Below are 22780 nucleotides of genomic sequence, written 5' to 3' on the forward strand. Positions count from 1 at the left end.
TTAACTTACCATTAAGTTCTTGGCTTTGAGTGATAATGGACAGCGTAAAAAAAAAAAAGAAAGAAATCTTCTGCTCACTAAAAAAAAAATAATAATAATTTTGAAAAGAGATACATCAATATTCAGAAAGAATACTGTTAACCAAATATAAAATAAGTTTTATTTCCTCTTCTGCCCAGGACAAATAACTTGAAGAAAAATAGTAATACCTTTTTAGTCCTATTAGAATGTGTTTATTTTTTATTATAGTAAAAAAACACTTAATATGAGATCTATCCTCTTAACAAAATTTTAATTATTCTGTATGGTACTATTAACAGGCACAATGCTGCATAGTAAATCTCTAGAACCAATTCATCTAGTAAAGCTGAAACTTTATAGCCATTGAATATCAACTCTCATTTCCCCTCCCCACTGCCCTTGGCAACCACCATTCTACTCTGTGCTTCTCTGAGTCTGACTATTAGAGATACATTTCATAAGTAAAAATATGTAACACTTTTTCTACTGCGATTATTTCACTCAGCATAAGGTCCTCCAGGTTCATCCAGCATTAATCACAATAGCCAAGGAAAGCAGACAATATGCTGTTGTTCAGTCAGTGTCTGATTCCTTGTAACCCCATGGAATGAAGCACGCCAGCCTTCCCTGTCCCTCACCATCTCTTGGAGTTTGCCCAAGTTCATGTCCGTTGCATCAGTGATGCCATCCAGCCATCTCATCCTCTGACAATTTACATGTCAATTTAAATTGGACAATTTGCATGTCCACTAATGGATGAATAAAGAGAATGTGGTATGTACAGACAATGCAATATTATTAGCCTTGAGAAAGAAGGAAATCCTGTCACGTGAAACAGCGTGAATGAACCTGGAGGACATTGTGCTGGGTTTATTAGAATTTAAATAAGATGAGTTATCCATATGTTTGAACACAGCGTCTGCTACTGAATGATGATTTATTCTCTCCCTCACTGTCCCTGAGCCTCACAGCAATGAGACTTCACAGGTCTGCTACATACACTTAGCTCAGGTATGTGTTCCTGACAATTTGTTTCCCCATCTGCCAGGCAAAAGCCAAGAAAAATGGTTGATTCTGGAGGACCCCTCTAAGCTAAAAGGCAGGACATAATGGGAGGGGAATTCCTCCATAAATTTTTTTGCGAAAGGCTGTTAGATTAGATTCCTTGGGAGCAGAGCCTGAGATAGAGGTTTTTACACAAGGGGATTTTAAGAGAGGGCTCTCAAGCGAAATCAGTTTGGGAGTGAGGAGACAGATAAGGGAAGACCCTATGCATACTCAGCCTGAGCCCACTGGGGGGTCTATAGCAAGAATGCTGCTAAGTCACTTCAGTTGTTTCCGACTCTGTGCGACCCCATAGACCGCAGCCCCACCAGGCGAATGGTAGAATCAAAATGTCCCACTGTGGGGCAAGATAGCAGGCTTTCATTCCTATCAATCAGTCATTAACTGAGAGCTGCAGGGTGGTTGGGGAGTGGGGCGTGGTGTATCCTCCCAGGCATCTCTGAGCAGGGTGGCTTCTTCTTGTTACAGCTTACTCTCTCAGCCGTGTCCGACTCTTTGTGACCCCATGGGCTGCAGCATGCCTGACTCCACTGCCCTCTACTATCTCTCAGAGTTGGCTCATATCTATGTCAGTTGAGTCAGTGATGCCATCAACCATCTCATTCTCTGTTGCTCCCTTCTCCTCGTGCCTTCAATCTTCCCCAGCATCAGGGTCTTTTCCAATGAGTTGGCTTCTCGCATCAGGTGGCCAAAGTATTGGAGCTTCAGCTTTAGCTTCGGTCCTTCTAATGAATATTCAGGGTTGATTTCCTTTAGGACTGACTGGTTCCATCTTCTTGCTGTCCAAGGGACTTTTAAGAGTCTTCTCCTGCATCACAATTTAAAAGCATCAGTTCTTCAGCTCTCAGCCTTCTTTGTAATCCAACTCTGACATCTGTACATGACTACTGGAAAATACGTATCTTTGACTATATGGATCTTTGTTGGCAAAGTAATGTCTCTGCTTTTTAATGTGCTATCTAGGTTTGTCATAGTTTTCTTTCCAAGGAGCACGCATCTTTTAATTTCATGGCTGCAGTCACCATCTGCAATGATTTTGGAGCCCAGGAAAATAAAATCTGCCACATCTTCCACTTTTCCTCCTATTTGCCATGAAATGATGGGAACAGATGCCATGATCTTAGTATTTTTAAATGTTTCAAGCCAGCTTTTTCACTCTCCTCTTTCAACCTTATCAGTAGGCTCTTTAGCTCCTCTTCACTTTCAGCCATTAGACTAGTATTATCTGCATATAGGAGGTGATTGATATTTATCCCAGAAATCTTGATTCCAGCTTGTGATTCTTCCAGTCTGGCATTTTTCATGATGTACTCTGCATAGAAGTAAGCAAGGTGACAGTGTACAACCTTGACATACTCCTTTCCCAATTCTGAACTAGTCCATTGTTATGTGTATGGTTCTAATTCTAGCTTCTTTACCCACAGACAGATTTCTCAGGAACTTCCACTGATCCAGGGCAAATTGTCACAGAAGAGTATGCCACTGTGAACCATTAGTAGCCAATATACATGGCAGCTGAGCTCAGCAAAAGGGATTGGTGCTCACCCTTTAACTTTCTTCTCTTTCACATTCTTTGTAAAGGATTTGTTGCCTCTCCTAAGAACCACTCTTCACCTCCCCTGCTACATACAGGTACAATTTTCTGTCTCCACAAGGGAAAGGAGACTGTCCTTAGGTATAAATTACTTTTGAACAGAAGGTAATTGGAAAATAAAGGATGGTGATATTACAGTGCCCAAGGACCAATGTAATGAATTTTTTCTAGAAAGAATGCAATCTAAACTTTGATGGAAATCATCATTAGGACCACCATTTACTCGTGAGCAACAATGCATCAGAGACTGCTTATTTTATATATTATCATATATAAAATGTACAATTTTATATACAGTATTATATATAAACCAATATATCATCTGATGTTCACATTAAAACTATGGGGTGGATATTACTGTGTCACTTGTCCATGGCCACATAGCTATTAAGAGACAGAAAGAAAAGAAAAGAAAGAAAGTGAAGTTGCTCAGTCTTTGCAACCCCATGGACTGTAGCCTGCCAGGCTCCTCTGTCCATGGGATTCTCCAGGCAAGAATAATGGAGTGGGTTGCCATTTCCTTCTCCAGGGAATCTTCCCAAACCAGGGATCGAACCCAGGTCTCCCGCATTGCAGGCAGACACTTTACCCTCTGAGCCACCAGGGAAACCCTTAAGAGACAGAACCAGAGCCCAAACCCTAGTCTAGATGATGACACTGTAGTTGAAACTCCTCATTGTTGCCCGCTATGGCTCCCTGCTCCTTGAGGACAGGAGGGCATTTGCCCTGGCTGGCACTGTACCAGGCACTCTTATGTTTGTGCATTGGAGAAGACAGAGAAAGAGCATAATATTATAAAAAACAAAAGGACCATGACAAACAAACAACAAACAAATGCTGCCTTACTAAGACTAGAGATTGCATACAGTGGTGAAGAGCGTTGGCTTAGAGGATCATACCTAAATGATTTTCAGCTGGGACTACAATGCTTCTATTTGATGACCGTCTCATGCACCTTAGATTTGCAAAGTACCTTGCTGCTTATTCCTGAACCCTAGCTCTGTGCAGAGAATATATTTTTAAGCAAAAAACAAAAAGGCTGCTCCAGGCTGTCCAACTTTGCCACAGGACATGGGGGAGAAGAGCTGCCTTTACTCAAGCTTATTTGTCAAGAAGCAAAGTTTTAAAGTTGACCTCAAGAGCCAGAGTAGACAGACAGAAGCACTTTCCATCCCTGGGAGGCTCTGCTCAAGTTCTGCATCAAACACCTCTCTGCTCTCTTTTTTCCTCCTGAACAGGACAAGAGCCCTAATCAGTCTCCTTAGAAACTCCCCCTCACAGTCACCTCTCTTCAATCTTATCTCCAGGCCTTTCATAAAACATGGAAATTACTTTCAACTTGAGGATTTAAAAGGAAAAAAAAAATTGACTAAAAGTTTTCTCCACTGAGGCAGCCAAGGCAATGAGCTCCCTTCCCTCACCCCATCCTTAAACTACAATTTCTGCCTGATGGCTGGCAAAAACTAGGGAAGAAAATCTTCACGGGTGAGTTTAGAGCCCCTGGTTCATGTTGCAGCATGCCAATATTTGAAAAATGAGTTTTAAATATGGAACATGAGGATGGAGGGATGAGAAAATACTTCTCTGAAAAGAGTCAAGGATATTTATAGACCATTATCAAAAGCTCTAATAAACTATACATTGATAAGTAGTTCCTGGCAACTACTGCCTGTTGCTTTTCAGGAGTATGTAGCTAGGAAAGCTTTCTCTGCTTTATTTTTCCTCTGTTTTTTGGTCGTGAATTATTAATGTGACTCTGATACAGCAGGGAGATTTTGTGATATTCTTCCTGTCTGTGTGCCAGGGACATAACTGCTAAGATGAGCTTGCCTAATAAATCCTAATTTGATCATGCGTGCATTTACTGAGCACCTACTCTCTGTCAGGCTGTAAGGGAATGCAGCCGTAGGAATTAGTCCCTGCCTCAAGGAGCAAGAGACAGAGGATCAGTTACCTTGTCATGTGTTAACAGAGGAAGAGGGTGTTCAGTGAGCACAGAGTTGCGGCAAGGGCCTAAGCATCTCACCTGGACTGGCTGGAGACAGGTGACCAGGAGTCTGGGAAAAGGCCTTGGAGGAGAGAAGGAACTTGAGATGGGCTTAAAGATTTCGAGAGGGCTTTAAGAACCTGAGAAACAGTCTTAGGGATGGGAGTGAAAGCAAAAGGTGCTGAAAACCATAGAGAGAAACTTCTGATTAGAATAATGTTGGATACATGTTACTGAACGCTTGATAAGTACCAGGTATTAGGCATAGCTGTATGTACACACTGACTCATTTATTTGACATGCAAACTATGTCAGCTAGGAACAGTTAGGTGGCAAGTAGTAGAAAACCCAGCTCCAACAGACTTCCTTACAGTAGAGAATTTATGGGCTTATGTAACTCAATACTTTAAAGGTAACAACAGTTTAAAGGTGTATGTTGAGAGGGTTGACTCACTTTTGCAAGTGAATGGGGAAGCCAGATATACCCTCCATGGAGAATAAATACCTTGTTTTTCCTGTCATCTTTAAACACTTTTCCTGGTTTCACGTCCTCTTTCACTAACTCACTGTCTGACGTTGAGGAAGTTACTTAACTTCTCTGTGCCTCAATTTCTTTACCTACAAAATGAAAATGATAATAATGGAACCTACCCTACAAGGTAGCCATGAGAAGTTCATGAATTAATTCACATAGAGCACTTTGAAAAGTGTCTAGCATGATGTAAGTGCAAGATAAGTATTAGCAGTAATTAACTCTGTTAACTCAGAAAGTCTGGCTACATCTCCCACCAGAGGCGGCTTTTGCTGACTCAAAGAAACAAATCAAGCCGCCTATCACGTGACACTCTAAAACCTCAGTGATCTCTGTTGACTGGCACATATCTTCATGAGAATTATTCTAACTCTCAAGGACCCAGAAAAACTGTAAGAACTTGCAGGGCTGGATAATTACTGAAAAAAGATCCTATTATATTTACTGTAATTGTTTTGTCAAATATGTTCTCTTAAGTTTTGGTGGTTTTGAACAGAAAACCAGCACTGCAGGCCAAATCAATCACTTCCTGGATATGAGACAATTGTTCTATATGTTTAGTTCACTATACATCAGTTTCTTCCTGTGTAGCATATAGTTAAGGAGTTCAACTAGAAAATTTCAAGAAATTCTTTCCAATGGTAATGTGCTATGGCTCGATTAATTGATTTTTATGTGTACTTGCTATGGGGACTAAGAGATCTATGTAATCAGATATTTCAACAATTCAACAAATATTTACTGATTTCTTCCTATATGTCAGTCACTATAATAGGCGGCAGGAATATATTAGTGAAGAACAAAAAAAGGCTGATGCCTGCCTTTATGGAGCTCACAGGCTAGTGATGAGGGGGAGTAAACTGGCTGCTTTAACACACTGTGCAGGAGAGGTTGGGACAATCAAGACATCTTGACTCTGACTTGAACAGAAAGTTCATAGAAATGTTAGTACAATCAGAGAATGTCTGGTTCCACCACAATTTAGAAACAGAGGCACAGGGAAAGAAAGTTTTTGGAGAGTTTAAATAACAAAAAGATACGGATCTATCAGAATTGAGGTGTTATAATGGGCTCCCTTTTAAAGTGGAACAAATCAACCTCAATGAAAATTCTCTCATCTTTATTCTTCAGGACCAAGACATTGCTCTAATTTATGCTTCAGTCTTCTGTCTTGTCTCATCTATTAGACTTGTCAGAGATATCTGGGAGAGTCTGCAGTCCATTATTATTTTAGAATGCTTTCAAATTTACCCTTGGCTGATATGTATAATCTATACAATTTTGGTATTTAGATGGCATGTTCAAGCTAATCATGAAGAAAGATCCATGCTATGATGTAGGCATCAAGATTTCTGGACAAGCCCAATGCTTCAGTGTTTATCAATATGCGCTAAAAATCAAGGCAAAATGGAAAATTAGAAAGAGACACTGAAAGATAAATATTTCTGAATTAGTAGCAAAGATTTCTGACTCCTTCCGAAAATGCTTTGACAACATTGCTTCACCTTATTCTTATGAGATTTGGGTGGTTAGGATCATGTGTTGAGACTGGACTGAAATAGGTATGTTGGAAAACTACAACTGTTTCATTCACACGTGCATTTAACAAATGGCAACAGAGTATGAGCTAGAGACCATTCCCTGTGCTATATCAGGGGGCATAACATAACACATGAAAGATAAGGTCCTTGCCCCCAAGGAGTTTCCAATCCAGTGAGAAAATAGACAATGAAAGAGGAAACAATAAACAAATCAGTTACATATTGAGGTTTATGATTTACAGGATATTTATAGGCTTTTGTAATAGAAAGTAACACAGAATACCTGCTTAGGTCACAAGGTCACTTATGAGTCAGTTCTGGATTGTGCTTTGCTTGCCTTCTTTAGACTTCTTTAATGTCCTAAAATAAATAACAGACTGAAATCCATCCCTTTGGCGATGGATTGTCCCTGCTAAAAGAGCATCCTAGATTCAGTAACAAAGGTACTTGCCCAAGCCCATTAACAGCAGAGGAGAGATGAGAATCCAGGCCTCTGTTCTTGCACCCCTTGGTGTAATGGCAGAGGGCTGGCCTTTGCAATTAGAATCCAGAATATACCTCACCTTCTCTCATCTCACAGATTTCTTCTAGAAGTGAATTCCTGAGTTGTCTACCTTTTGATAAGTTTCTGTTCATTTCATGCATTATTCTGCAAAAGGATTTAATTGGAAGGTTACCCTTAAAATTAAAACCCGACATGCTGGGCAGGCAAAGAAGCCTGTGTATGTCTTGGCTTCTGGTTATGAAAGTCTTGTCATCTATTTGCAGGGACATTAGCCCACTAAAATGACAGAACAAAATGCTTTTGCAAGGGGAATCCAGCATGACTTTAAGTGGTAATTAGGAGGAAGGATCGGTCCCTAAGTGCATAACAAAAAGGGCCTCAGGGAGCAGGAACAGGGAGAGGAAAGTGAGGATGAGGAGGAAGAAGAGAAGCAGAGGAGAGAGGTGAAGAAAACAGTAAGAGGAAGCCTTTGAAGAAACGGTAGAATTTAGGCACAATTAGTAACTTCTCTGAGCCTTAATTACCTCACCTGTAAAATAGCAGGGTTGAGTACTTGGTCTTGTAGATCCCTTTGAGCAACAATCTGAATCATAATCAAAGCTACAATGAAATTTTATTTGAAATATTGCAAGATATTCTTTTAGACTCTCTTTTTTATAAATAAGGGGTTTACTTATTATTTTTATAAATAAAGGGTTTGTTTATTATATATTTTTAATTTTATATTGGGATATAGCCAATTAACAATGTTGTGATAGTTTCAGGTGAACAGGGAGGGGATTCAGCCATACATATACATCATATACATGTATCCATTCTCCCCCAACTCCCCACCCATCCAGGATGCCACATAACATTGAGCAGAGTTCCATGCAGTACAGTAGGCCCTTGTCAGTTATCCATTTAAAATACATCAGTGGTTCATGCCCTTCCCAAACTCCCTAACTATCCCTTTCCCTTATCCTTCCCCCTGGCAACCATAAGCTCGATCTCTAAGTCTGTGAATCTGTTTCTGTTTTGTAAGTAAGTTCATTTGGATCATTTATTTTTAGATCCCATATATAGTTCAGTTCAGTCACTCAGTCATGTCCGACTCTTTGCGACCCCATGAATCACAGCACACCAGGCCTCCCTGTCCATCACCAACTCCCGGAGTTCACTCAGACTCACGTCCATCGAATCAGTGATGCCATCCAGCCATCTCATCCTCTGTCATCCCCTTCTCCTCCTGCCCCCAATCCCTTCCACCATTGGAGTCTTTTCCAATGAGTCAACTCTTTGCATGAGGTGGCCAAAGTACTGGAGTTTCAGCTTTAGCATCATTCCTTCCAAAGAACACCCAGGGCTGATCTCCTTCAGAAGGGACTGGGTGGATCTCCTTGCAGTCCAAGGGATTCTCAAAAGTCTTCTCCAACACCACAGTTCAAAAGTATCAATTCTTCAGCGCTCAGCCTTCTTCACAGTCCAACTCTCACATCCATACATGACCACAGGAAAAACCATAGCCTTGACTAGACGGACCTTAGTCGGCAAAGTAATGTCTCTGCTTTTGAATATGCTATCTAGGTTGGTCATAACTTTTCTTCCAAGGAGTAAGCGTCTTTTAATTTCATGGCTGCAGTCACCATCTGCAGTGATTTTGGAGCCCCCAAAAATAAAGTGTGACACTGTTTCCACTGTTTCCCCATCTATTTCCCATGAAGTGATGGGACTAGATGCCATGATCTTCGTTTCAGATTCCATATATAAGGTGTACTATATTCCTCCTTCTCTGTCTGACTTACTTCACTCAGAATGACACTCTCTAGGTCCATTTATGTTGTTGCAATTAAAATTTTTTTTAAATTTATTTTTGCCTTTGTTGGGACTTCATTGCTTTGTGGGAGCTTTCTCTAATTGCAGCAAGCAGGAGCTACTCGTTAGCTACTGTAGTTGTGGAATTCTCATTGTGGTGGCTTCTCTGATTGGGGGATCACAGGCTCTAGACAGGCAGTCTCACTAGCTGTGGCTCATGGGCTCTAGAACCTAAGCTCAATAGTTGTGGTGCATGGGTTTAGTTGCTCTTAGTTGCTCCTTGGCATGTGAAATCTTCCCAGGCCATGGCTCAAACCCATGTCCTTTGCATATTGACAGGCAGATTCCTATCCAGTGTGCCACCAAGGGAGTCCCCTGTCCTTCCTACTTCTATATATTCTCTCACGTCAGTTGGTTTGATTATTCAAAAAAGAGAAATTTGTTCATGCCACTTAGCCTGTCTAGAATCCCAGTATGATTTCCCATTGCTCTAGAGCAATAGTCAGAAACTTAATGTGACATAGAAAACTTCATAGGGTCTGGGCTCTGCCTTCCTCCTCAACCTTCTCAAGCACTTCTCCACCTTTTGTTTCTCATGTATAAACCACGTTGTTCTCCTTTTACTTCCTCAAACAGGCTATTTCCAATTTCATCTCTTTCATAAATCCCGATAATTTCTCTTAAACCACACCAGTTGCAGTTTGTCAATTTTCATTTGTTTGATTATTTGATTAATATTTTCCTCACCCCATGAAGAATAAATTTGGTTTTTGTGTTTGTGTTTTGTTCATCATTGTGTTTCCATGGTAGATACTTAATAAGTATCTATCAAACCAGAAAGAAACTAATCTCTGACTCTAAGATTTACTATAAATCTACAGTAATCAGGACAGTGTAGTATTGACAAAAGGCTAGACAAATAGATCAATGAAACAGGCCAGAGAACGCAGAAACAGATCCACATAAATAGAATCAACTGATCTTTGACAAATGAGTAAAGGCAATATGATGGAGTTATTACATTTTATGTTTTTTATATTGCTTTTTATTATGATAAAATTCATATAATATTGAACATACTATTTTAACCATATTTAATAATTGTACAGTTCAGGGGCATTCACACTGTTGCTCAACTTTCTCACCATCATCCATCTCCTGAATTTTTCACCTTCCTAAACTGAAACTCTGTCCACATTAAACACTAAGTCCCCACCCCCCTCTTCCTACCACCCCAGTCCCTGGACCCTGGCATCTACTCTATGTACTTGCTGACTCCATTTGACTGTTTTAGGTAGCTCATATAAGTGGAATCAAACAGTAGTTGTCTCTGTCTAATTTATATTGGAATGCATTTTTAAGGTTAATATATGCCCCTCAAACATACTATACCTTCATTTTTCCCCCTGTGCTATATAGTAGGTCCTCATTAGTTATTTATTTGATTTTGGAACAAGTGGATATCCACATGCATAAAAATGAATCAACATAGATATCACACCATTCACAAAGATTACCTCAGAATATATAAACCTAAAGATAAAACCCCAAACTATAAAATTCCTGGAAGATAACTTAGGAGAAAATCTAGATGCCCTTCAGTATGTCAAGGACTTTTAAAATACAATACCAAAGACACAGTCTGTGGAAGAAATAACTGAAAAGCTGAACTTCATAAAAACTGAAAACTTCTGCTTTGTAAAAGATAATGCCAAGAGATTGAGAAGACAAGACACAGACTTGGAGAAAATATTTGTAAAATATACATCTGATAAAGTGCTATTCAAAATATGCGAAGAATTTTTAAAACTTAACATTATGGGAACTAGTAACATGATTAGAAAATGGACCAAAGACCTTAACAGACATCTCTCTGAAAAGATATACACATGGCATATACGTAAGCATTTGAAAAGATGTTCCATATGTCATCTGGGAAATGCAAATTAAAACAATGATGAGGTATCACTATGAATCTATTTTAATGGCCAAAATCTGAAACACTAATGACACCAAATGCTGATGAGGATGTAAAAATACAGGAACTCTCTGCTGATGGGAATGCATAGTGATATGGTCACTTTGCAAGACAAGTTGGTAATTTCTTTCAAAACTAAATATATTCTAGCCATATAATCCATCAGTCACACTCTTTGGTATTTACCAAATGAATTGAAAACATGTCCGCATGAAGACTGTGCATAGATGCTTATATCTGCTTTATTTATAAGAACCAAAATGTCCATCAATAGGTGAGTAGATAAACTCTGGTATATGTAAACAATGAACTACCATGAATATTATTAGACCTTTTGATTTCTTTTGGAATTCCTCTATCTGATGAATAACTGGTTAACTCATGGCAATTGAAAAGACTGAGATTTTACACCTTAATGAAGAGTAGTCCTAGGAGCTGATAAGTGATTGAACAAAGAAAAAGCAAATAGAAGGGTAAAAGAAATAAAAATCGAACTTCATCTACCTCAAAAATGTACTTAGAGGTGGTCTTGTTGTTCAATCGCTAAGTCATGTCCAACTCTTTGTGACCCCATGGACTGTAGGACACCAGGCTTCCCTGTCCTTCACTGTCTCCCAGAGTTTCCTCAAACTCATGCCCATTGAATCAATGATGCCATGCAACCATTTCATCCTCTGTTGCCTTTGTCTCCTTTTGCCCTCAATCTTTCCAGTATCAGAGACTTTTCCAGTGAGTCAGCATTAGGTGGCCAAAGTACTGGAGCTTCAACATCAGTCCTTGCAATGACTATTCAGGGTTGATTTCCTTTGGGACAGACTGGATTGATCTCCTTGCTGTCCAGTGGACTTTCAAAGAGTCTTCTCCAGCACCACAGTTTGAAAGTATCAATTCTTCAGTGTTCAGCCTTCTTTATGGTCCAGGTCTTACATCCATAATGACTACTAGAAAAGCATAACTCTAACTATATGTGTGTAGGCACTCATTCCAGGAAACAAACTCACTCAGAAGGACAATGCAGATAGTGGAGTGCAGTTTATTACACCAGCGTGCCCAAGGCAGAGTCTCCTCTTACCCAAGGACCCCAACCAGTTTTTGTGAAAACTTTATATACCCTAAACATACATACCCAAACCCACTTCCCAAATTCCCTGAAACTAGTCTGAACAAAGGAAAAAGAAAGATACAGTCAAAGTCAACCCATGATTCATATGCCTTAAACCTAGGTAGTTAACAGTGGACAATTATCAATAGGCTTCTGGTGATTCCCCAATAAGCATAATAGAATGTATGATCCTATTCGGTTACATAGATAATTAGGGTATTCTTTTATGTGATGGAGAGCCCCCAGGGCTCTTTCTTCCGGGGGCCTGGTTTCCCAGTTGGTATGTTGTTTCCAAATACTGGGCAGATAGCTCAAAGTCCACAGTCTGGCCCAAGATGGAGTCTGCTTTCAAGATAGAGCCTGTTCTGTTTCCTCCTTCATATGGACCTTTGGCAAAGTGATATCTCTGCTCTTTAATACCCTGTGTAGTTTTGTCATTGCTTTTCTTCCAAGGACCAAGCATCTTTTAATTTCAAGGCTACAGTCACCATCTGCAGTGATTTTGGAGCCCAAGAAAATAAAATCTACCACAATTTCCACTTTTTCCCCATCTCTTTGTCATGAAGTCATAAGACTGGAGGCCATGATCTTAGTTTTTTTAATGTTGAGTTTTAAGCCAGCTTTTTCACTGTCCTCTTTCACCCTCATCAAGAGACTCTTAAGTTCCTCTTCATTTTCTGCCATTGGAGTGGTATTATCTGCATATCTGAGAAGTGCTCTTAGAAATATGTAAATTTAATTTGAAGCAATACTTCTTAGCCTCAATTTCTAAGCAAAATATCAGGGTCCAGCTTACACAAGCAAGCATTTTTTCTGAAAAGAATTTCAATACTTTTCCTTAGAGTCTCTTAAAGTTTGTTTACTTTACTTTTAAAGGTTTTGTGGCATCTACACTTTATAATTGAAGGGTCAGCTATCCCAGATTTCTTTAGGGAGGCTCTGAGACTGAAAACATTAGCTTTGAGTGATCATCTCAAGTTATTCAACTCTGCAGTTTACACAAAGGTAAATTAAGACCTAAAGTGAGAAAGGAACTAGCTGAAGTTTGTATAGCTACTTAATGGTAGACCCTGGAGCTATCTTGGAGTTGTAATTTCCTATTAAGTACCATTTTGTTACACAAGACAAATGTGTCTCCCCAGGCAAACCCTCCAGCAAACCAGCATTTCTCACTGTACCACACATAAAGCTGATGATCATGAAAAACTTATATAGATAGAAGAGTCATCATTCGCTTCAGTCACTCAGTCATGCCTGACTCTTTGTGACCCCATGAATTGCAGCACACTACGCCTCCCTGTCCATCACCAACTCCTGGATGTCACTCAAACTCACATCGATCGAGTCGGTGATGCCATACAGCCATCTCATCCTCTGTCATCCCCTTCTCCTCCTGCCCCCAATCCCTCTCAGCATCAGTCTTTTCCAGTGAGTCAGTTCTTTACATCAGGTGGCCAAAGTATTGGTGCTTCAGCTTCAGCATCAGTATTTCCAAAACCACCCAGAACTGATCTCCTTCAGAATAGACTAGTTGGATCTCCTTGCAGTCCAAGGGACTCTCAAGAGTCTTCTCCAACACCACAGTTCAAAAGCATCAATTCTTCAGCGCTCAGCTTTCTTCACAGGCCAAACTTCACATCCATACATGACTACTGGAAAAACCATAACCTTGACTAGACAGAACTTTGTTGGCAAAGTAATGTCTCTGCTTTTGAATATGCTATCTAGATTGGTCATAACTTTCCTTCCAAGGAGTAAGAGATTTTAATTTCAGGCTGCAATCACCATCTGCAGTGATTTTGGAGCCCCAAAAAATAAAGTCTGACACTGTTTCCACCATCTATTAGCCATGAAGTGATGGGACCAGAGGCCATGATCTTAGTTTGCTCAATGTTGAGCTTTAAGCCAACTTTTTCACTCTCCTCTTTCATTTTCATCAAGAGGCTTTTTAGTTCCTCTTCACTTTCTGCCATAAGGGTGGTGTCATCTGCATATCTGAGGTTATTGATATTTCTCCTGGCAATCTTGATTCCAGCTTGTGTTTCTTCTAGTCCAGCGTTTCTCATGATGTACTCTGCATAGAAGTTAAATAAGCAGAGTGACAATATACAGCCTTGACATAGTCCTTTTCCTCTTTGGAACCAGTCTGTTGTTCCATGTCCAGTTCTAACTTGCTTTCTGACCTGCATACAGCTTTCTCAAGAGGCAGGTCAGGTGGTCTGGTATTCCTATCTCTTTCAGAATTCTCCACACTTTATTGTGATCCACACAGTCAAAGGCTTTGGCATAGTCAATAAAGCAGAAATAGATGTTTTTCTGGAACTCTCTTGCTTTTTCCATGATCCAGCAGATGTTGGCAATTTGATCTCTGTTTCCTCTGCCTGTTCTAAAACCAGCTTGAACATCTGGATGTTCACGGTTCACTTATTGCTGAAGCCTGGCTTGGAGAATTTTGAGTATTCCTTTACTAGCATGTGAGATGAGTGCAATTGTGTGGTAGTTTGAGCATTCTTTGGCATTGCCTTTCTTTGGGATTGGAATGAAAACTGACCTTTTGCAGACCTGTGGCCACTGCTGAGTTTTCCAAATTTGCTGGCATATTGAGTGCAGCACTTTCACAGCATCATCTTTCAGCATTTGAAACAGCTCCACTGGAATTCCATCACCTCCACTAGCTTTGTTCATAGTGATGCTTCCTAAGGATGTCTGGCTCTAGGTGAGTGATCACACCATTGTGATTATCTTGATCATGAAGATCTTTTTTGTACAATTCTTCTGTGTATTCTTGCCATTTCTTCTTAATATCTTCTGCTTCTGTTAGGTACAGACCATTTCTGTCCTTTATTAAGCCCATCTTTGCATGAAATGTTCCCTTGGTATCTCTAAGTTTCTTGAAGAGATCTCTAGTCTTTCCCATCCTGTTGTTTTCCTCTATTTCTTGGCATTGATTGCTGAGGAAGGCTTTCTTGTCTCTCCTTGCTATTCTTTGGAACTCTGCATTCAGATGCTTATATCTTTCCTTTTCTCCTTTGCTTTTCACTTCCCTTCTTTTCACAGCTATTTGTAAGGCCTCTTCACACAGCCATTTTGCTTTTTTGCATTTCTTTTCCATGGGGATGGTCTTGATCCCTGTCTCCTGTACAATGTCACAAACCTCTGTCCGTAGTTCATCAGGCACTCTATCAATCAGATCTAGGCCCTTAAATCTATTTCTCACTTCCACTGTATAATCATAAGGGATTTGATTTAGGTCATACCTCAGTGGTCTAGTGGTTTTCCCTACTTTCTTCAATTTAAGTCTGAATATGGCAATAAGGAGTTCATGATCTGAGCCACAGTCAGCTCCCGGTCTTGTTTTTGCTGACTGTATAGAGCTTCTCCATCTTTGACTACAAAGAGTATAATCAATCTGATTTTGCTGTTAACCATCTGGTGATGTCCATGTGTGGAGTCTTCTCTGTGTTGTTGGAAGAGGGTTTTGCTATGATCAGTGCATTCTCTTGGCAAAACTCTATTAGCCTTTGCCCTGCTTCATTCTGTATTTCAAGGCCAAATTTGCCTGTTACCCCAGGTGTTTCTTGACTTTCTACTTTTGCATTCTAGTCCCCTATAATGAAAACGATATCTTTTTTGGGTGTTAGTTCTAAAAGGTCTTTGAAGTCTTCATAGAACCATTCAACTTCAGCTTCTTCAGCATTACTGGTTGGGACATAGACTTGGATTACTGTGATATTGAATGGTTTGCCATGGAAACGAACAGAGATCATTCTGTCGTTTTTGAGATTGCATCCAAGTACTGCATTTTGGACTCTTTTGTTGACCATAATGGCTACTCTATTTCTTCTAAGGGATTTCTGCCCACAATAGTAGATATTATGGTCATCTGAGTTAAATTCACTCTTTCTAGTCCATTTTAGTTCGCTGATTCCTAAAATGTCGACATTCACTCTTGCCATCTCCTGTTTGACCACTTCTAATCTGCCTTGATTCATGGACCTGACATTCCAGGTTCCTATGTAATATTGCTCTTTTTACAGCATCTGACCTTGCTTCTATCATCAGTCCCATCCCCAAATGAGTGTTGTTTTCTTTGACTCCATCCCTTCATTCTTTCTGGAGTTATTTCTCCACTGATCTCCAGTGGCATGTTGGGCACCTACTGACCTGGGGAGTTCCTATTTCAGTACCCTACCATTTTGCCTTTTCATACTGTTCATGGGGTTCTCAAGGCAAGAATACTGAAGTGGTTTGCCATTCCCTTCTCCAGTGGACCACATTCTGTCAGACCTCTCCACCATGACCCGCCCGTCCTGTGTGGCCCCACACGGCATGGCTCAGTTTCGTTGAGTTAGACAAGGCTGTGGTCCAAGTGTGATTAGATTGACTAGTTTTCTGTGATTATGGTTTCAGTGTGTCTGCTCTCTGATGCCCTCTCACAACACCTGCCATCTTACTTGGGTTTCTCTTACCTTGGACATAGGGTATCTCTTCACGGCTGCCCCAGCAAAGTGCAGCTGGTGCTCATTACCTTGGATGAGGGGTATCTCTCCAGCACTGCCCCTTCTGACCTTGAACGTGGCCTAGCTTCTCTCGCCCCTCCTGTGCCTGCTCAGCCACCGCTCCTTCGACATGGGGTTGCTCCTCTCAGACACCGCCTCTGACTTGGGGCGTGGGGTTGCTCCTCCCAGCCGCCACCCCTGACCTCGGGCATAGGGGTGCTCATAGGGTGATCAAACTGTGAGCTATTAAAGAAATAAAGAGGCATTGAAATGGTGAGAACATATACTTCATTTCCTTGATAAATAATTATTGAGCACCCCAAACCTGTCAGGCACTGTGCTAGACATTGATGTAGCAATGGTTTGTAAGGTACTCACAGACCCTGACTTCTTGGGAATAACAGTAGAATGAGGATTAATGATGTTAAACAAGAAATTATAATTACAGTGAATGGCATAAAGAAGAAATGTAATGTGTGAATGGAATCCTTACCAGAGTTCTAAGCTGATTTAAAGAGGCCAGATAAGGCCTACTGACAAAGTACTTTTTATAATGAAATTTGAAGGATGAGTAGTAATCAGCTCCTGAAAGAGGGTAGGACAGTGGAGTAAAGGACAGTGTTTTCAAGACATGAGGAGGAAAACCATATAACTTGAGTGTGGCTCAAGCATAATGTGAAATGGAATATTTCCTGCCATATCAACAAACAAGGGTATCGCAGCCATCCTTGATTCTGACCCTCCAAATGTGAATTTCTGCACCTGGAGGGAACCCAGGAAGAATAATGCCAATGATCCAGTGGTCATCAGCCACTCCTCACAGTGAGCTAGGAACTAAGGATAAGAAAAATCAAATCTCAGGATGCTGGCCCCAGATAGATGAGGTGCATATGAAAGGAATAATTTCAGTAAACCCAGCCTCTTGCATCTTCACATACATAGAAAAGCACTAAATTCCTTAACTTGAGATATCTGATTTTCCTTCCTTAACAATAGTCTTTCGATGTTCACACCACCTACCCCTTATTACAAGCTTCTGTATAACCTGACTCCCTCCCCACCCCACCCCCAAGAACAGTTCTCTTAGGGACACTTGAGATGCCGTTTCCTGAGCTTGAAATCCCACAAAATAAAACATAACTCTCAACTTCTAGGCTGTGACTGTTTTTCAAGTCTACAATAGAATATGAGAGGAGAGGAGCTGAAATGAACCTGGAGTAGTAAGTGGGGTCCAGATGAGCCAAGGCCTTTGAAGCCCTGTTAGAAACATAGTTCATTACTAATGAGAAAACACTGAAATATTTGAAGCAGGGGAGTCACATGGGCACATCTCTGCCCTTTGAATGGAAATGTGGGGCCCACCCTTTGCCCTGTGGCAATTTTCCAAGTGAGAGATGGTTTGTGGCCGCATGACAAAGAAATGGCCAGATTTCAGAGATGTTTTAGGATTATAGTCAATGGGATTTTGGTTTAAATTGAATGTGGAGGTGTAAGTGAAAGGAGAAAATTAAGGGTAATGTTTTGGTTTCCATCAAAGACTAGAGGAGGTGGCAGGTGGGAGTTAGGTGGATATAAGTGATAAGCAAAGATCTGAAGACATGCTGCTATTGATGCGTAGACTTTGAATTCACCTAGAAGACAGTAAAGACCAGAACTCCAGTTTCTACCATATAGATATTCTTGGATAACAGGAAGAAAAGTGATAGTGATTGGCCCTGGTTTTGCTCAGGATTTTGGCCACATGCCACTGGTCAGCTGTTGCCAGGTGATGCTGAGCAGCTGGTGACATTTCCTGGTGAGTTTTGACAGCTCCCTGCTGCTGCTGCTACTGCTAAGTCGCTTCAGTCATGTCGAATCTATGCAACCCCATAGACGGCAGCCCACCAGGCTCCACCGCCCCAGGGATTCTCCAGGCAAGAACACTGGAGTAGGTTGCCATTCCCTTCTCCAATGCATGAAAGTGAAAAGTGAAAGTGAAGTTGCTCAGTCATGTCCGACTCTATGCGACCCCATGGACTGTAGCCCACCAGGCTCCTCCATCCATGGGATTGTCCAGCTCCATAGGAGTTCCCTAATACCCTTCCAACTCAGACAGTCTCTTCTTAGACCCTACAGCCAGGCAGAAGTGACACTGAATAAGGATACCACCAATTCATTTACCCATTCATTCAACATATGTGTGCTGATCTCTGCCATGTTCCTGGCTCTGCACTGGATCTAAAATATATTTTTAGATATACGAGTTGTTTGGGTTATAGTCTGTTTGAAGTCAGTAGCTCTTGGAGCTGATTCAATACATCTAGACTGTAAAAATTGACAGGAAAGATGATGGTTTGTATCCATGTACCAATTATTAGCTGAATAATCATGTACGTCAGTTTGCCTGGAAGGTCTTTACATCTCTCTTTTTCTCTTTTTGAAGTGTAGAGATGGTAAACTCAATAAAAACTATCCACAGAATGGATGACAATTCCTCAAAGACTTAATTCCAATTAAAACTAAATTAAGGAAAAGAGGCTTGTATCTCTGGGTGGATAGAATAGTCCCTAGTGGTTATTAATTTACTGTGTTCCCTTAAGTCCTTCTTGCCTGAGAAAAGCCATTCATCAGACCTATTCAAAGATTATGTCATATCCCTTTTAGACCTCCAACAATGTGCATGGTGAATGCCTTTTGTATAACAATTGGGTTATTTCAAGAAACCATCACAATAAATACTCACTGAGCATCTTCTCTGTGCAAACCAATGTATGTATGGAAAATATTGGAAAGAATATTTCCCTATATCCCAGGATCTTATTACTTCTTCAATAAAAGTAGAATTAGAAATAATTAACTCTAAAATAAGGCAAAGTATAATATCCGGAGGTGGGTGTAGGAAAGAGTTCTTTCTTTCATGAGTGGAAGGAGATCTGATCCACTCTCTAGAAGGAAACAAAATATCTGATTGAAAAACTTTAGCCTGTATCTCCATTTTATTATGAATCTCTCCCTGGAGGAAAAAGAAGAAACTATCCATTAGTGATGTCAGAGAAATCTGGTTATATAGGGAGGAAAGGTCACTGCTTTTAAAAGGTAATATTGGATCAATATAATTCCCTGGTTTTGTTATTATACTATAATTTTTAAAAGCATCCACGTTAACCCTGTATGCGAGACAGCAAAAGAGACACAGATGTATAGAACAGTCTTTTGGACTCTGTGGGAGAGGGAGATGGTGGGATGATTTGGGAGAATGGCATTGAAACATGTATAATATCATATATGAAATGAATCACCAGTTCAGGTTCGATGCATGATACTGGATTCTTGGGGCTGGTGCACTAGGATGACCCAGGGGGATGGTACGGGGAGGAAGGAGGGAGGGGGGTTCAGGATGGCGAACATGTGTACACCTGTGGTGGATGCATGTTGATGTATGGCAAAACCAATACAGTATTGTAAAGTAATTAACCTCCAATTAAAATAAATAAATTTATATTAAAAATTGAGGGGAAAAAAAAGCATCCACATTAGGGGACATAGGCTGAAGAGTTCATGGAACCCTATTCTTCATTCTTTGCAACTTCTTCTGAGTCTGTAGCTTAGGTGGTAAAGCGTCTGCCTACAATGTGGGAGACCCGGGTTCGATCCCTGGGTTGGGAAGATCCCCTGGAGAAGGAAATGGCAACCCACTCCAGTACTCTTGCCTGGAAAATCCCATGGACTGAGGAGCCTGGTAGGCTACAGTCCATGGGGTCACAAAGAGTTGGACATGACTGAGCGACTTCACTTCTTCACTTCTTCTGAATCTGTAGTTGCGTGCATGCTTAGTTATTCAGTTTTGTCCAACTCTTTGTGACCCCATAGACTGTAGCCTGTTAGGTTACTTTGTTCGTGGGATTCCCCAGGCAAGAATACTGAAGTGGGAAGTGATTCCCTTCTCCAAAGGATCTTCTGACCCATAAATCAAACCTGGGTCTCTTGTATTGCATGTGGATTCTTTAACATCTGAGCCATCAGTTTAAAATAAAAATTTATTTTTAAAAAGAAATAGTAGTTTCTGTGTTACCTTAAGGCTTTGCTGTCTGATAGAATAGCTACTCAAAGAAGGCAATGACAACCCACTCCAGTACTCCTGCCTGGAAAATCCCATGGACAGAGGGGCCTGGTAGGCTACAGTCCATGGGGTCGCAAAGAGTTGGACATGACTGAGTGACTTCACTTTCACTTTTCACTTTCTTGCATTGGAGAAGGAAATGGCAACCCACTCCAGTGTTCTTGCCTGGAGAATCCCAGGGACGGGGGAGCCTGGTGGGCTGCCGTCTATAGGGTCGCACAGAGTCAGATGCGATTGAAGTGATTTAGCAGCAGCAGCAGAATAGCTACTAATCACATGTGGCTACTAAACACTAGAGATGTCTTTTAAGTATAAAATACATACCAGAGATAGTATGACCAAAAAAGAAGGCAAAACATCTCGTGTTGAAATGATAATGCTTTGAATAATTATTGTATAATAATTAAATAAATAATTAATATTAAATAAATATTTTAAATTAATATATTAATGCTATAATATTAAATTGATTTTACACTTTAAAAAAATTTATGTGGCTAATACAAGTATTTTAAACTGTGTATGTGTCTCACACCATCTCTCTTACACAATATTGCTAAGTCATTTTTTGGTATAAGTGTGTGAAGGAGGTTGTGCTGTGCTTAGTTGCTCAGTCGTGTCTGACTCTTTGTGACCCCATGAACGGCAGCCCACCAGGCTCCTCAGTCCTTGAGGATTCTCTAGGCAAGAATACTGGAGTGGTTTGCCATGCCCTCCTCCAGGGGATCTTCCCAACCCAGGGATCAAACTCAGGTCTCCTGCATTGCGGGCAGATTCTTTACAGACTGAGCCACCAGGGAAGCCCCGGTGAAGGAAGCTATACTTTTGTAATTAGCTGCAGCTGCTGCCAACTCTGTGCGACCCCACAGATAGCAGCCCACCAGGCTCCCCTGTCCCTGGGATTCTCCAGGCAAGAACACTGGAGTGGGTTGCCATTTCCTTCTCCAATGCATGAGAGTGAAAAGTGAAAGGGAAGTCGCTCAGTCGAGTCCAACTCTTCGCAACCCCATGGACTGCAGCCTACCAGACTCCTCCATCCATGGGATTTTCCAGGCAAGAGTACTGGAGTGGGGTGCCATTGATAAATATTTTCTCAATATACTCAATTTTTCCCACATGGATTGTAGACTTGGGAATGGTAGAGAAATGGGGAAGCCCTTAAGTCCAAGCCATGTTTAACAATCCAGGAAGATTTGTCGTTTGTGAGTTTTAGGCCTCATTTATTAATTACTGCTTTTGGCTTCTTGTGTCTGTTTCAATGGCTAGAACAGGAACAGGAGGACAAGCGTGATTAGGGTCCTTTGAACCTCCAGCATGAAGGGACAGAAGAACTACTAAGAGAATATAGAGGAAGAAGAGATTATTTTTAATCCATGATATGTAAAATGACCAGAGAAGGAAATGGCAACCCACTCCAGTATTCTTGCCTGAAAAATCCCTTGGACGGAGGAGCCTGGTAGGCTACAGTCCACAGGGTCCCAAAGAGTCGGACATGACTGAGTAACTTCACTTTCACTTTTCACTTTTCATATAAAATGACTAATAACAAAATGACATTTATATTGAGCTATAGAAATATTCTATGAAAAAGACACAGTAGCAACAAAATCATGGTACCTAGAAATGTGAGATGTTTGTGTGTATGCATGCTTTGTTGCTCAGTCATGTCCGACTCTTTGCGACCCAATGGACTGTAGCCTGCCAGGCTTCTCTGTCCATGGGGATTCTCCAGGCAAGAATACTGAAGTGGTTTGCCATGCCCTCCTCCAGGGGATCTTCCCAACCCAGGGATCAAACCTAGGTCTTCTGCATTGCAGGTAGATTCTTTACCATCTGAGTCACCAGGGAAGCCCAACAGAGGCTTGGGAAACAGCTTATAATCCCATTTGGCTGGATATTATAATATTTGCCTGGGCAGTGTGTGGTGTCCCCAAGATTTCTTGGGATAGATTATGGAGCAACTTGAATGAAGCCCATGACTGTGTTATTACTCCATAGGCAGCAAGGAGCCATAAAATAATTTTTGAGCAGAGGAGCAAGATGATTGGGGCTCTGGTTTGAAA

This window comes from Oryx dammah, unplaced genomic scaffold (genome assembly GCF_014754425.2).
Source record: "Oryx dammah isolate SB20612 unplaced genomic scaffold, SCBI_Odam_1.1 HiC_scaffold_5, whole genome shotgun sequence".
Taxonomy (NCBI): domain Eukaryota; kingdom Metazoa; phylum Chordata; class Mammalia; order Artiodactyla; family Bovidae; genus Oryx; species Oryx dammah.